This window comes from Portunus trituberculatus, chromosome 33 (genome assembly GCF_017591435.1).
Source record: "Portunus trituberculatus isolate SZX2019 chromosome 33, ASM1759143v1, whole genome shotgun sequence".
NCBI classification, from domain to species: domain Eukaryota; kingdom Metazoa; phylum Arthropoda; class Malacostraca; order Decapoda; family Portunidae; genus Portunus; species Portunus trituberculatus.
In genome coordinates, this window is record NC_059287.1 from 15,260,134 (window position 1) to 15,273,715 (window position 13,582).

The 13,582-nt window shown below is 40.2% G+C and overlaps 1 protein-coding gene across 6 annotated transcripts in view; it reads right to left on the reverse strand.

The window, feature by feature from the left end:
* LOC123512183 (sodium bicarbonate transporter-like protein 11) overlaps positions 1-11,066 on the reverse strand; it is a 209,590-nt gene extending 198,524 nt beyond the window's left edge. For 2 of the 6 annotated variants that reach the window (XM_045268425.1, XM_045268417.1), the window contains exon 1: positions 10,957-11,066. The gene's annotated coding sequence lies outside the window, so the exon portion shown is untranslated. Of the gene's footprint in view, positions 1-10,852 lie in introns of all 6 variants that reach the window. The other 4 variants (XM_045268419.1, XM_045268423.1, XM_045268422.1 and 1 more) reach the window with 4 other exon arrangements.
* Positions 11,067-13,582: the final 2,516 nt, after the last annotated feature.

Genomic DNA, 13,582 nt, shown 5'->3' on the forward strand with positions numbered 1-13,582 from the left:
TTTCTTCATATTCTTAATTTTTCTTCATGTGTATCTATTTATCTATCTGTTTATCTATCTTTGGCTTAGTTATGTTTTCCCGTCTATCTACCTGTCGACTTCTTCATTCGTCTATTCATCTTTCTTATCTAACCACTAACCTATCATTTTATCTAATCTACTCATCTACTTTTCTATCATTCCTTCGCTTAGCATTTTTTCTACCTACTTACCAACCTATCTATGTATCTACTTACCTACCAACCCTCTTTTTTCATCCCTCTTACATTTGACTATTTATCTATCCACATATCCTTCAATCTCACCCAGTTCGTATAATTTAGAAGCTCTGCAGTTAATATTTTATCTAACTACTTCTATTTAACTGCCAACTCTTCTTTATTCCTCCCTCTCACACTTGACAATCTATCTATATATCTATCTATCCTTCGTAGCATTTAGAAGATCTGCAGTTATTATTTCATCTAACTACTTCCAAACCGATCTATATTTACCTACCAACTCTTCTTTATTCCTCCCTCTTATACTTGACCTATCTATCTATCTATCTATCTATCTGTCTGTCCTTCTATCTCAGCCCCTCATGGTACGTTTTTTTTTTTTTACCTATTGTTACGACCGTGAGACATTAATGCACCTTATGTGACTTAGATTAAGGTGTAATGGCATCCTGCAAGCAACGTCTTTGTTGTGTTATTATTGTAAGGCTCCCAGGACGACTAATCTTTTTTATATATATTCTGCATCTATTTATTATTTCAATGTATCATATGTTTAGATTTCGTGATTCGTGTGTTTATATTTCGTGATTCGTATGTGCAGTGTACTTACTAACCAATCTACTCACCAACTAACTCTTAAATTTCTCTCCCTTATACTTGACTATGTATCTATCTATCTATGTATCTATCTCAGCCCCCTCGTTGCGTGAAGAAGGGCGGCAGTTAAGCTCTATAAACCACTTGGTCCTGACCCTTGTAAGAATATTATGCCGTTTAAGTTTGAGAGCATTTCAATACCTTATTTCAGCCTTCAATAAGACGTATGGAGGAGGGAGAGGGAGGAAGAGGGAAAGGGAGAGAGAGAGAGAGAGAGAGAGAGAGAGAGAGAGAGAGAGAGAGAGAGAGAGAGAGAGAGAGAGAGAGAGAGAGAGAGAGAGAGAGAGAGAGAGAGAGAGAGAGGTTGAGCAGAGGCGTCGAAGAGAAGTTATGGAGACAGAAACAGGGAAGGAAACGAGAGAAAGAAGATATGGGGGTTTGATTCTCTCTCTCTCTCTCTCTCTCTCTCTCTCTCTCTCTCTCTCTCTCTCTCTCTCTACTTTCCCAGCTTCTATTGATTAATCTTATGAACATTACCTTACTACCTCTTCTCTCTCTCTCTCTCTCTCTCTCTCTCTCTCTCTCTCTCTCTCTCACACACACACACACACACACACACACACACACACACACGGGATGAACACCGGGATGAACACTACTCTCTCTCTCTCTCTCTCTCTCTCTCTCTCTCTCTCTCTCTCTCTCTCTCTCTTAGGATATTTCTGGCCGCTAGCCGACTCCGCGTCATCTTTTTTTTTTTTATTCTCATACCAATTGGCACCCGATGACGTAATCCTCTCCCTTCTCCCTCTCCCTTCTCCCTCTCCCTCTCCCTCTCCTCTCCTCTCTCTCTCTCTCTCTCTCTCTCTCTCTCTCATACATGATAAACACGTCAATAACTAAAGCTGACTCGACATAGAATATAAAAACCCATAATTTTGACTATTCTGAAGTCCACGCGGAAGGAGGAGGAGGAGGAGGAGGAGGAGGAGGAGGAGGAGGAGGAGGAGGAGGAGGAGGAGGAGGAGGAGGTGGTGGTAACTGTAATAGTAGTAGTAGTAGTAGTAGTAGTAGTAGTAGTAGTAGTAGTAGTAGTAGTAGTAGTAGTAGTAGTAGTAGTAGTAGCAGTAGAAAGAGAAGAACAAGAAGAAAAAATAAAAAAACAAGAATAACAACAAAGAACACGAAGAAAAACATGAAAAAACAAGATAAAAATAGAAAGAAGACGAGAGAGAGAGAGAGAGAGAGAGAGAGAGAGAGAGAGAGAGAGAGAGAGAGAGAGAGGAAAAGGAAGATAAAGAGAGGAGGTAAGGAGTGGATCGTTGAGGAAGGAAATAGGAAGGGATTGCGAAGAATGAGGAGGAGAAGGAGGAGGAGGAGGAGGAGGAGGAGGAGGAGGAGGAGGAGGAGGAGGAGGAGGAGGAGGAAGACGGAAGACGGAAGAGGAGGACTGGTGGAAAATAGAAAGATAGGGAGAGGAGAAAGCGATGTACCAGAGAGAGAGAGAGAAAGAGAGAGAGAGAGAGAGAGAGAGAGAGAGAGAGAGAGAGAGAGAGAGAGAGAGAGAGTAAAGAAAGCTGAGGGAAGGTTTATCATCTAACTATCCAATAATTAGAAAAGAAATTAAGATATGAAAATCAATATGTGTCATTATAATAACTCCGTCAGCAGGACACTTGTGAATGGACGAGAGAGAGAGAGAGAGAGAGAGAGAGAGAGAGAGAGAGAGAGAGAGAGAGAGAGAGAGAGAGAGAGAGAGAGAGAGAGAGAGAGAGAGAGAGAGAGAGAGTGTGTGTGTGTGTGTGTGTGTGTGTGTGTGTGTGTGTGTGTGTGTGTGTGTGTGTGTGTGTGTGTGTGTGTGTGTGTGTGTGTGTGTTAGAAGGAAATGAAAAAGAGTAAAATTGGGAAAAAAAACGAAGAATATGAAGAGAAAATAAGTAGGAGAAAGGGAAGAAATAAGTAGAAAGGAAGGAAAACGAAGGAATTGGAGAGAGAGAGAGAGAGAGAGTAAGGAAAGTAAATGAAAAACGAGAAGAAAGGAAGGAAAAAGAAGGAATTGGAGAGAGAAAAAGTAAAGAGAGTAAGTGAAGGGACGAGAAAAAGAAAAAAAAAAAAAAGCGAGTGTTATTATGAGATGTGTATGTCTTTAAATGTCCTTTGGGGAAACTGTAACCCATTCAACAGCAACACCATGTCCACACACTCTACATTACTTTAACACCTTCAGTACCTTGACACGTTTCCATATTAGATCTTCAAAAACTTATATGGATGGGACTAAAATAGGGGGAGACTCTGGCCATTAATCTTCTGACCTCCATAGACACTTCCTAATGTCAACAAAATCGTCTAATCATACCCAAAACGCATAGTAAAAAGGGATTAAATGATGCAATACAGTCTAAACGTACTCTCTGTCACTGTCTTGAATTGAAACTGCGTGTGACTTACTAGGAATAATATGATTTGCCTCTAGTCTCTCTCCATGCCTTTCCTCTCCTGTCACGCTGCCTGTTACTATATCCTTCTTTATATCTATAGTATCACTGCTTATTTTTTTCATGTAAGAGGGGGAAAGCTGGCCAAGGGCATCAAAGGGAGTAAAAACAAGAAGATCCACTTAAATACCAGTCGCCGAGAAGATCCGAGAGGTAGCCAAAAGGGATATATGTCTTGAAACCTCCCTCTTAAAACGTTCAAGTCATAGGAAGATGGAAATACAGAAGCAGGTTGGGAGTTCCAGAGTTTAATCAGTAAATCACCTGTTTGTTGTTACCACTAAATTTTCACACCTGAACTTCATACTACGGACAAACTTCGCCTCAGAATGTATATGTGAATAGAACATTTTCTTTACTTTAACCTCTTAAGTACCAAGGCACGTTTCCATATTCATTCTGCTTACTATTTGGTGATGTTCAGAAACTTATGTGGGGGATTAAAATAGTGAAGACTGTGGCCATTAATCTTCTGACCTCCATAGACCCTTCCTAATGTCAAAATGGTCTAGTCGTACACAAATCTCAAGGTGAAAATGTGTCACAGTATTGAAGAGGTTAACTTTTATTTTCACCTGTAGTAATCACCGTAGAAAGTCGTGTTACATGTTGCATAGATTTTTAAGGAGGAGGATCTAAGATAATTAAACCCTAGTAAAAACAGTGAAAAGATAAGAGGGAAAAAAATGAAGTAAAGAAACCTCAAGACACTCCTAAAACAAATTACAGTTATTCACATCCACTCACGATTTTGAAAGGAAAGAAAAAAGAAAAAAGGAAAAGAAAAAAGAAGGAAAGTATTATCGACTTCCCACGCCTTAAACGAAACTTATTTACTCTCTCTCTCTCTCTCTCTCTCTCTCTCTCTCTCTCTCTCTCTCTCTCTCTCTCTCTCTCTCTCTCTCTCTCTCGCCATGACCTCAAACTCTCATGACCTCATTTCTCGAGCAATTTGACCTCACGATTAAGCTTTCCAGTAATATCCATCATTACTCGACTCACACACACACACACACACACACACACACACACACACACACACACAGAGAGAGAGAAGGAGACCAATATATATAATTCTAATGAGGAAGAAAGTGTTTGATAATGATGATTGTGGTACTGGGTGGTGGTGATGGTGGTGGTGGTGGTGGTGGTGATAATAATAATAATAATAATAATAATAATAATAATAATAATAATAATAATAACGCGTACCGATTGTAATTTAATTTTGGTGTTCATTTTCTATTGGTTCAATCTAGGTAATGGCATGAAGGAAAGAGAAAGAAAGAAAGAAAAAGACAGAAAGAAAGAAGGAAAAGAGGAAAGAATGGAAGAAAGAAAGATGTAAGTGAAGGAAAAAGATAAAACAAAATAATTAAAGGAAGAAAACAACAAAAAAGGAGAACGACGTAAGGTAAAGAAAGAAGAAAGAAAAAGAAACGATATGAAATGAAAAAGAAAAAAAACAGATAATATAAAGATCATAAAGGAAAGAAGATAAAATGAAAAGATAAAGGTGAAGAAAATATAAGAGAGAGAGAGAGAGAGAGAGAGAGAGAGAGAGAGAGAGAGAGAGAGAGAGAGAGAGAGAGAGAGAGAGAGAAAGGAAAACAATAAATAAACAATTACCATTAGGAAACCAACGACCTCGATTACTAATACTACCATTAATATCACTACCACTACCATTGAGATTACCAACAACTATTACAATCACTACCATTAACATTACAACTATTACTACCACTATCATTAATACTACAACTATTACTACCACTCCCATTAATATCACAACTATTTCTACTACTACCATTAACATTGCAAACATATATTACCACCACAACCATTAATATTACAACTATTACTACTACTACCATTAACACTACCAACAGCTGTTACTACCACTACCATTAACCCCTTCATTACTACCTTGAGATTTGTGTACGATAAGGCCATTTTATTGACATTAGGAAGGGTCTATGGAGGTCAGAAGATTAATGGCCAGTCTTACCTATTTTAATCCTCCCATAAGCTTCTGGAGCTGTAAAAAATCACCAAATAGTAAGCAGAATGAATATGGAAACGCGTCATGGTACTGAAGGGGTTAATACTCCCATCAGCTACTACTACTACTACTATAACTATCTTGATAATGTACTACCACCATTACAACTACTATTGTTACTACCACTATCCGACATTTTTTTCTTTAATAGTGGTTGTGACGGAAAGATAGAAAAGGAGAGGGAAAAAAGAAAATAAAACAAGGGGAAAAATAAACAGGTAGAAAAGGTACTGTATGGGGTGGAAAGGGGAGGGAAAAAGGAAACTAGGGGAAATAAACAAGGAAAAAAAGGAAAGAAGGAAGAAAGAGGGGAAAAAACGAGGGGAAACAAAGGAAATCAAACAAGGGAAAACAAACAAAGGAAATCAAACAAGGGAAATTAAACAAGGGAAAACAAACAAGAGGAAACAAACAAGGGGAAAAAAGAGTAAGGGATGGAAAGGGAGGGTAAAAAAAAAAGGTGCTCTTGTTGATGGATTAGAAAAAAAAGGGAAACAGAAGGAAGACAACAACACCACCACCAACAACAACTACTACTACTACTACTACTACTACCACAACTACTACTACTTCTACTACTACTACTACTACTTTGACTATAACTATTGGTGAACAGGTAAGTCGTACGCCCGGCAGGTGAGGGATATTGTTTATGCCTCGTTCCCTCGTGGGCCAATCAGCTTCCAGTATCGCAGTGATGACAGACCTCGCCTCGGGTTTCTTGTTATTTTCATTCCTGCACCCCTTCCCTCTCTCTCTCTCTCTCTCTCTCTCTCTCTCTCTCTCTCTCTCTCTCTCTCTCTCTCTCTCTTTACGTTTTATTGGGGTAGGGGTTTCTCTCTTTCTCTCTCTTTCTCTCTCTCTCTCTCTAGACGACCAAATGTAACAGAAAACATCGGACAAACGGACACATACATACATAAATATACACATACGCAGGTAAGAGAGAGAGAGAGAGAGAGAGAGAGAGAGAGAGAGAGAGAGAGAGAGAGAGAGAGAGAGAGAGAGAGAGAGAGAGAGATTATGTTTTGATCAGAAATCTCCATCTGGTATACCTTATGGATTTTGTTTTCCTAGAGAGAGAGAGAGAGAGAGAGAGAGAGAGAGAGAGAGAGAGAGAGAGAGAGAGAGAGAGAGAGAGAGAGAGAGAGAGAGAGAGAGAGAGAGAGAGAGAGAGAGAGAGAGAGAGAGAGAGAGAGAGAGAGAGAGAATTTAAACAGACACAAATAAGCAGGTAAAAAAGAAAGCTGGACACAAACAAACATAAAATCAAACAAACAAAAACATTAAGACAGAAAATCACACGCACACACACACACACACACACACACACACACACACACACACACACGATACCCAAACCCCGAGAGCGCCAAAGATTTCAAAACACAGAAAACTAAGTAAAGAAGCGAGAGAGAGAGAGAGAGAGAGAGAGAGAGAGAGAGAGAGAGAGAGAGAGAGAGAGAGAGAGAGAGAGAGTTCCAGTCCTTCCGCTCACTCAACATACATCTGTCTTGAAGTGTCTGTGTTTCCGCGTCACCACGATACCAACACGACCAAACCAGACTAACCCAATCCGAGACAAGACTTAAAGGGAAATAGAAAAATGTGAATGAGAATACGAGGTGTGTTAATATCCTACAGAACTTTAAAAAATGCAGTGGAGAACAAAAGACACGCTCTCAGATAAAAGAATGAATAAATACGAGGTAGACTTGACAGAAAAGAAAGAGATAATTGCAAAGAAACACACAAGACAGGAAGTCAAATACGTGAAAGATATGAAATGTGTCCCTTTAAACTAGAACACACACACACACACACACACACACACACACACACACACACACACAGTTATAATACCGTGACTCCGCTAGCACTTTACAGAACAGGAAATGTGACAGCTGTTATCCTTAGACTTATGATGTGAAGCGGACGGTGAAGGGAAGTTACGGGGCTTATGTTGAAGGGCTGAGGAGAAAATATCAGGGAGGAGGAAAGGTGAAGTTAGCTTATATTATACCTGCATGTGGCCTTAGTGTTCATCGCCTTTGAGAGTGTGGTAGAAGGTATCTGTAGTGAAAGGCCCTCGCTAGACTGAAAACTCCATCGATGTTTAGGTTACGTAAGGATAAATCTCCCGGATGTCTGTGATTCGAACCCCTTGGCAGTACTACACGTAACTGAAGAGGAACGAACGTTGTATTTCTTAAACGCTTATCCTTTATCTTATTTGAAGACCACAGAGGTGAATAGTCACGTTCTAATGGTTGTTGTAATAATAAATCTCTCATATGTCTATGCTTCGAGTATCTCTTGGCAGTACTACACGTAACTGAAGGAGAGGAATGCGTCTTGTATTTATAAAGGCTCATATCTTTTATCAGGACTATTTTCGAAGACCACAGAGGTGAGTCGTTACGTTCTAATGGCAATTTTTCTAAGTAGTCAAAATCATGAAAGAAAAAAAAAGTCCCATTTAATTGAGAGTTCCTGAAAAAAAAAAAAAACTACCAGAGAAGGATAAGTGTCCTGAAACCTCATGTTAATCTACCACTACATTCAAGACAGCACCACTGAAAATCTAATCCTATTAAACTATTACCCTTGAAAACCTGACCTCCATTTATCACCACAGTCACGAGAACACCCTTGGAAACACACGTCACTTCCACCACCGCCTGTTAAATGTTAGAGGCCAGGCGAGGACATGTTTACGAGTGGTGATGAGCGAGGCGTGATAAACTAGAGGGAGAAAGTGAAGGCGGGAACAATTGTATTAGCATGAACAGAAAATGTGAAATAAAAAGAATGACTGAAGAAAAGAGATACAAATTTAATAAGTAGTGGTGATAAATGATGCTTGGGAGAGGAAAGTAAGGTAAACAGATGGAAGATTCGAGGAGGAGGTAATGAGAGATGAGACAGGAGATAAAATACACAAAGGGAGGAACAAGGAACGATACACGAGATAAGAGACGTGATTAAAATAAAGAGAAGAATAAAGGAACAGAAAAATAAATACAAGATAGATGAGAAATAAGAAATGGCGAAGAGGAAAGATAAAAAGATGATAAATAGACAAATGAGAAAAGGAATAAGAAAATTAACTAGAGATAAAATAAAGAAAATGAAGGAAGAATAACATGAATCTCTCTCTCTCTCTCTCTCTCTCTCTCTCTCTCTCTCTCTCTCTCTCTCTCTCTCTCTAGGCATTGTAAGTGGCTGAAATCACGCGACAGAAATAAAAGCAGACTACTGTGCTTTGAAAAATTAGTCATTTGTCACTAGATGTGTTTACTGAGAGAGAGAGAGAGAGAGAGAGAGAGAGAGGGGAAGAGGATACGTGTAAGCCTCTCTCCACTCTCTCTCTCTCTCTCTCTCTCATTACACCACAAAGCATCTCAGCGTTAATGAAGAAAACATCCCACGCACTACACACACACACACACACACACACACACACACACACACACACACACACACACGCGCGCGCATAGTGTAGTGGTTAGCACGCTCGGCTCACAATCGAGAGGCCCGGGTTCGAGTCTCCTCGCGGCGAGGCAAATGGGCAAGCCTCTTAATGTGTGGTCCCTGTTCACCTAGCAGTAAATAGGTACGGGATGTAACTGGAGGGGTTGTGGCCTCGCTTTCCCGGTGTGTGGAGTGTGTTGTGGTCTCAGTCCTACACGAAGATCGGCCTATGAGCTCTGAGCTCGCTCCGTAATGGGGAAGACTGGCTGGGTGACCAGCAGGCAACCGAGATGAATTACACACACACACACACACACACACACACACACACACACACACACACACACACCTTAATTTTCCTACAGGTGTGTTTGGGAAAGCCCGTAGAGCCTTTAAGATCTGTATCGCTCTCTCTCTCTCTCTCTCTCTCTCTCTCTCTCTCTCTCTCTCTCTCTCTCTCTCTCTCTCTCTCTCTCTCTCTCTCTCTCTCTTGACAAACAAAATTAATGACACCTTAATGGATCTTTTAATGTCCAACCTTTTGACTTTCAAAACACGTGAAAAATTGAGACAATAATGAAAATAACAATGAAAAGAAAAGACAGGAAAAAACATGAAGTAAAAAGATATAAATAAATAAAGAAATTCACCGCATAACAACAACAACAATAACAATAACAACGACGACTACAACAACAACAACAATAACAACAATAATGATGATAATAACAACATAACAGGTAAGGCCAGATGTTTTTGAGTGTGCGTGTGCGCGTGCTCGCTAGACTAACGCATAGCCTCGGGACCTAAATTCGTATCGGTCTGGCTGTTTAACACTGTAATGGCTTAGAAAAATATAATCAAAGGAATAAATGAATAGGGAAATAAAGAGAAATAATAAACAAATGGGGAAAAAATGCGTAGTGCTTCGGCGTTCATATCAGTATCATTTTTGGCTTTTAACTCCTTCAGTGCTGGGACACATTTTTATCTTGAGTCTGGCGGCTATATTCAGAAACGTCTTGCTCTCTCACCACGAGCATTTTTCAGGTCCCCATAGACGATTAGCCGGGTTTTCAAGACAGTTCCGCCTTATGATCAGCTAGAAATCTTGTTAGTCTATCACCAGAACCATAAAAAAATATCCTTAAAAGCACGAGTATCTTCAGCTAGAGCTTTTGAAAATAGTCTTCGTGAGAGAACAAAGCGTTTCTGAATACGGTGTGACTAGACGATTTTATTGACATTGGGAAGGTCTATGGAGGTCAGATTAATAGCCAGTCTTCACTTTTTTTAATCCCTCACTGTACTTAAATCCCCTTCAGTACCTTGACGCGTTTTCATATTTCATTCTGGTTACTATTTGGCGATTTTTTACAGGTTTAGAAACTTATGTGGGGACTAAAACGGTCAAGACTGAGGCCATTAATCTTCTGACCTCCATAGAACCTTCCTAATGTAAATAAAATCACCTAACGTACCCAAAATGTGATAAAAATACGTCCCAGTACTGAAGGAGATAAAAATGCAATACCTTGAGAAACTAAATGAAACGAAACAATCAAATAAACAAAAAAAAAAACTGGAAACGCACTTCATGGACTTAATAACCAATAATTCTCAAATAAATGCCAAAAAAAATAAATGAAAAATGGAAATATTATCAAAACTTACAAAAAATACGCAATAACTCCCAATAAGAGCGAAACTAGCAACGTTCACTGTGGTCCATGAACTTACTTAACACTTCACTAAATAATATGAAGAAAATAAGAAATGTAAAAAAAGAAGAAAGAAAAAAAAACACGCAACAAATCACAGTAACACCAAAACTAACACTACATTCCACGAACCCAAAAATGAATAAATAAATAAATAAATAAATGTCAAATAAATAGATAAATAAATAACAATAAAACACCAGTCGACAATATAGAAACACAAACACAAACATACTGATCAAACACAAACACTGAACCGAACCAGACTCAACTCACTTCACGGGGTTTACTGAGTCACCTTAACCCACAACACGAGCTCAAGTGAGACGAGTAACACGAGTGGGACGAGTGAGACGAGTGAGACGAGTGGTAATACTGACAGGCAGGTTTTGTTGGCACGGGCGGTGACGGTGGTGGTGGTGGTGGTGGTAGTTGAGGTGAGGGTGGTCACTGGCCAACTGAGGAACGATGCCCATCTTGGAGGACTTCTGGGAGGGACCGAAGTGGGAGGGACTTAAGGAGGAGGAGGAGGAGGAGGAGGAGGAGGAGGAGGAGGAGGAGGAATGACAGATGATGGAAGGAATGGAGGTTGTGAGAGAAACTTGGAGGTCGAATACACGGAGAGAAAAAAAGAATGGAGGAGAGAGAGAGAGAGAGAGAGAGAGAGAGAGAGAGAGAGAGAGAGAGAGAGAGAGAGAGAGAGAGAGAGAGAGAGAGAGAAGATTGAGAGAGGGTAGGGAGGGAAAGATGGAACAGATGAAGGAGAACAAGGAATACAGAGAAGTAAAGAATAAGAAAAGAAAAAAGCAATGAGAGGAGAGAGAAGGATGGAAGAAAACGGGAGGAGCTTATAAGAGGGAGAGGGAGCAGGAAGAGGGGGAGAGGTAGAGAAGGAAAGGAGGAGTAGATGGGGAAAGAAAAGGAACAGAGACATAACGAGAAAAGAAAGAGAAATAATGACAGGATAGAAGGAAAAAAAGGGAGGAGCTTATGAGCGGGAGAGAGGGAGAGGGAGAGAGGGAGGGAATCTGCAGCGACGTGAGAGGGAAGACTGACAGGAAGAAAGTTCTGGATGACGTGAAAACAGGATATGTATTTCTATCTACTTCTAACCTTTACTAACCTAATAGTAGTAGTAGTAGTAGTAGTAGTAGTAGTAGTAGTAGTAGTAGTAGTAGTAGTAATATATGTCAGGGTTCCTATAGTCCAGAATACAGAGTCTCTTCCTTGTTTGTTTCAGTGTCAGGGTAATGAAATAGGGAAGGAGGGAAGGGAGGAAGGACAGAGGGAGAGGGAGAGGGAGAAGGAGAGGAAGAGTGAGAGTGAGTGAGAGGACAAGGACACCCTCCCCCATCCCACGACACCTACTTATGTATTATCATTTGCTGGCATCACGTGTTTATACTTTCCTTGCCTATATAAGAATGGTTGTTACTCTCTCTCTCTCTCTCTCTCTCTCTCTCTCTCTCTCTCTCTCTCTCTCTCCAGTTAGAATTTGTCAACTGTATCAACTCTTCCTTTTTCTTCTTTTTCGTTTTCTTTTTTCTTTTTTTTCTTTGTTAAATTTAGTTTGGATTCACCTTTTTTGTTTTTGTTGTTCTTTTCTTCCCCTTTTCCTTCTTATTTTTTAGTTGATTTTCACCTTTCCTTTTTTTTCTTTCTTTTTGTCGGTATTTCTTTCTCTTTTCGTCTAAGTTACCGGTTATTTGACTCGATTGGTTAGTTTTGTCTTGTTGTGATTCACCTTTCATTTTTTTTTTCGTGCTTTCTTTCTCTTTTTATCTAATTTATTGATTAATTGATTCGCTTTTTTTTATTTTCTTTTCGATTTTTTTTTCTGAGCGTCTTTGCTTTTCCGCGTGGCAACAATGCAACAAGGCAACGAGTCTCCGAGGCAACAAGGGTGAATATACAAGGGATTATTGGTTTGAAAGTATTACCACTCCTGACATTATGTGGTGGTGGTGGTGGTGGTGGTGGTGGTGGTGGTAGCAGTAGTGATTGATAGTGGTGATGTTGTTGTTGATGAAGATGATGATGATGACAACTAAAATTATGAAAAATATATATAATGATGAAAATAACAACAATAGCGATAAAAAAGACATATTAACGTGGTCAGACAGTTAAACACACACACACACACACACACACACACACACACACACACACACACACACACACACACACACACACACACACACACAGTTAAAACATACAGACAAGACAAAGACAGAACAGAAACACACACACACACACACACACACACACACACACACACACACACACACACACACACACACACACCCAGCCAGCCAGACACAGACACACAGACAGACAGACAGCTTAATAGAGACACAATGCGGGGAGATAGCGACTCGTGACAGAATAAAGAGAGTCGTGGGTCAGTCAAACAGCGGCTAATCTTGGGAAGAGCCCCGCAGTTCACGAAGGTGCGGGAACAGTTAGCGGCGAGGCGGCTCCGTTACGTCACGCTGGCTAACAAGAGTGAACAAGACGAATAGCGGGTAAGTGTCCGCCTCAAATAAAGCACCGTTTGCACTCATTCTCAACCCGTGAAAGAGACTACATTGTGATTTCTTTTCCACGTGTAAGGTGAGTGAAGGTAGTTACGCGCACACGCACTCATACACACACGCGCACACACGCATACACGCACACACACACACGAGTTTAGAAGAGTTATAGTGAGATTTCTTTCCACGTGGGAGTGAATACAGTTACGCACACAGACTTATACACACATACACGAGAGTTTAGAAGGTGTGGAAAGAAAGATAATGTGCTTTTCACGTGTCGGCGATTGCACACACACACACACACACACACACACACACACACACACACACACACACACACACACACACACACACACACACAGTAGTCATTAATTCATTCCCTCCTACTGACATTCAAACCACTCCACTCTGTACAGCTATTAGCCAAAAATAGGAGGAAATATAGCTTTAAATCCAATGCATGAGT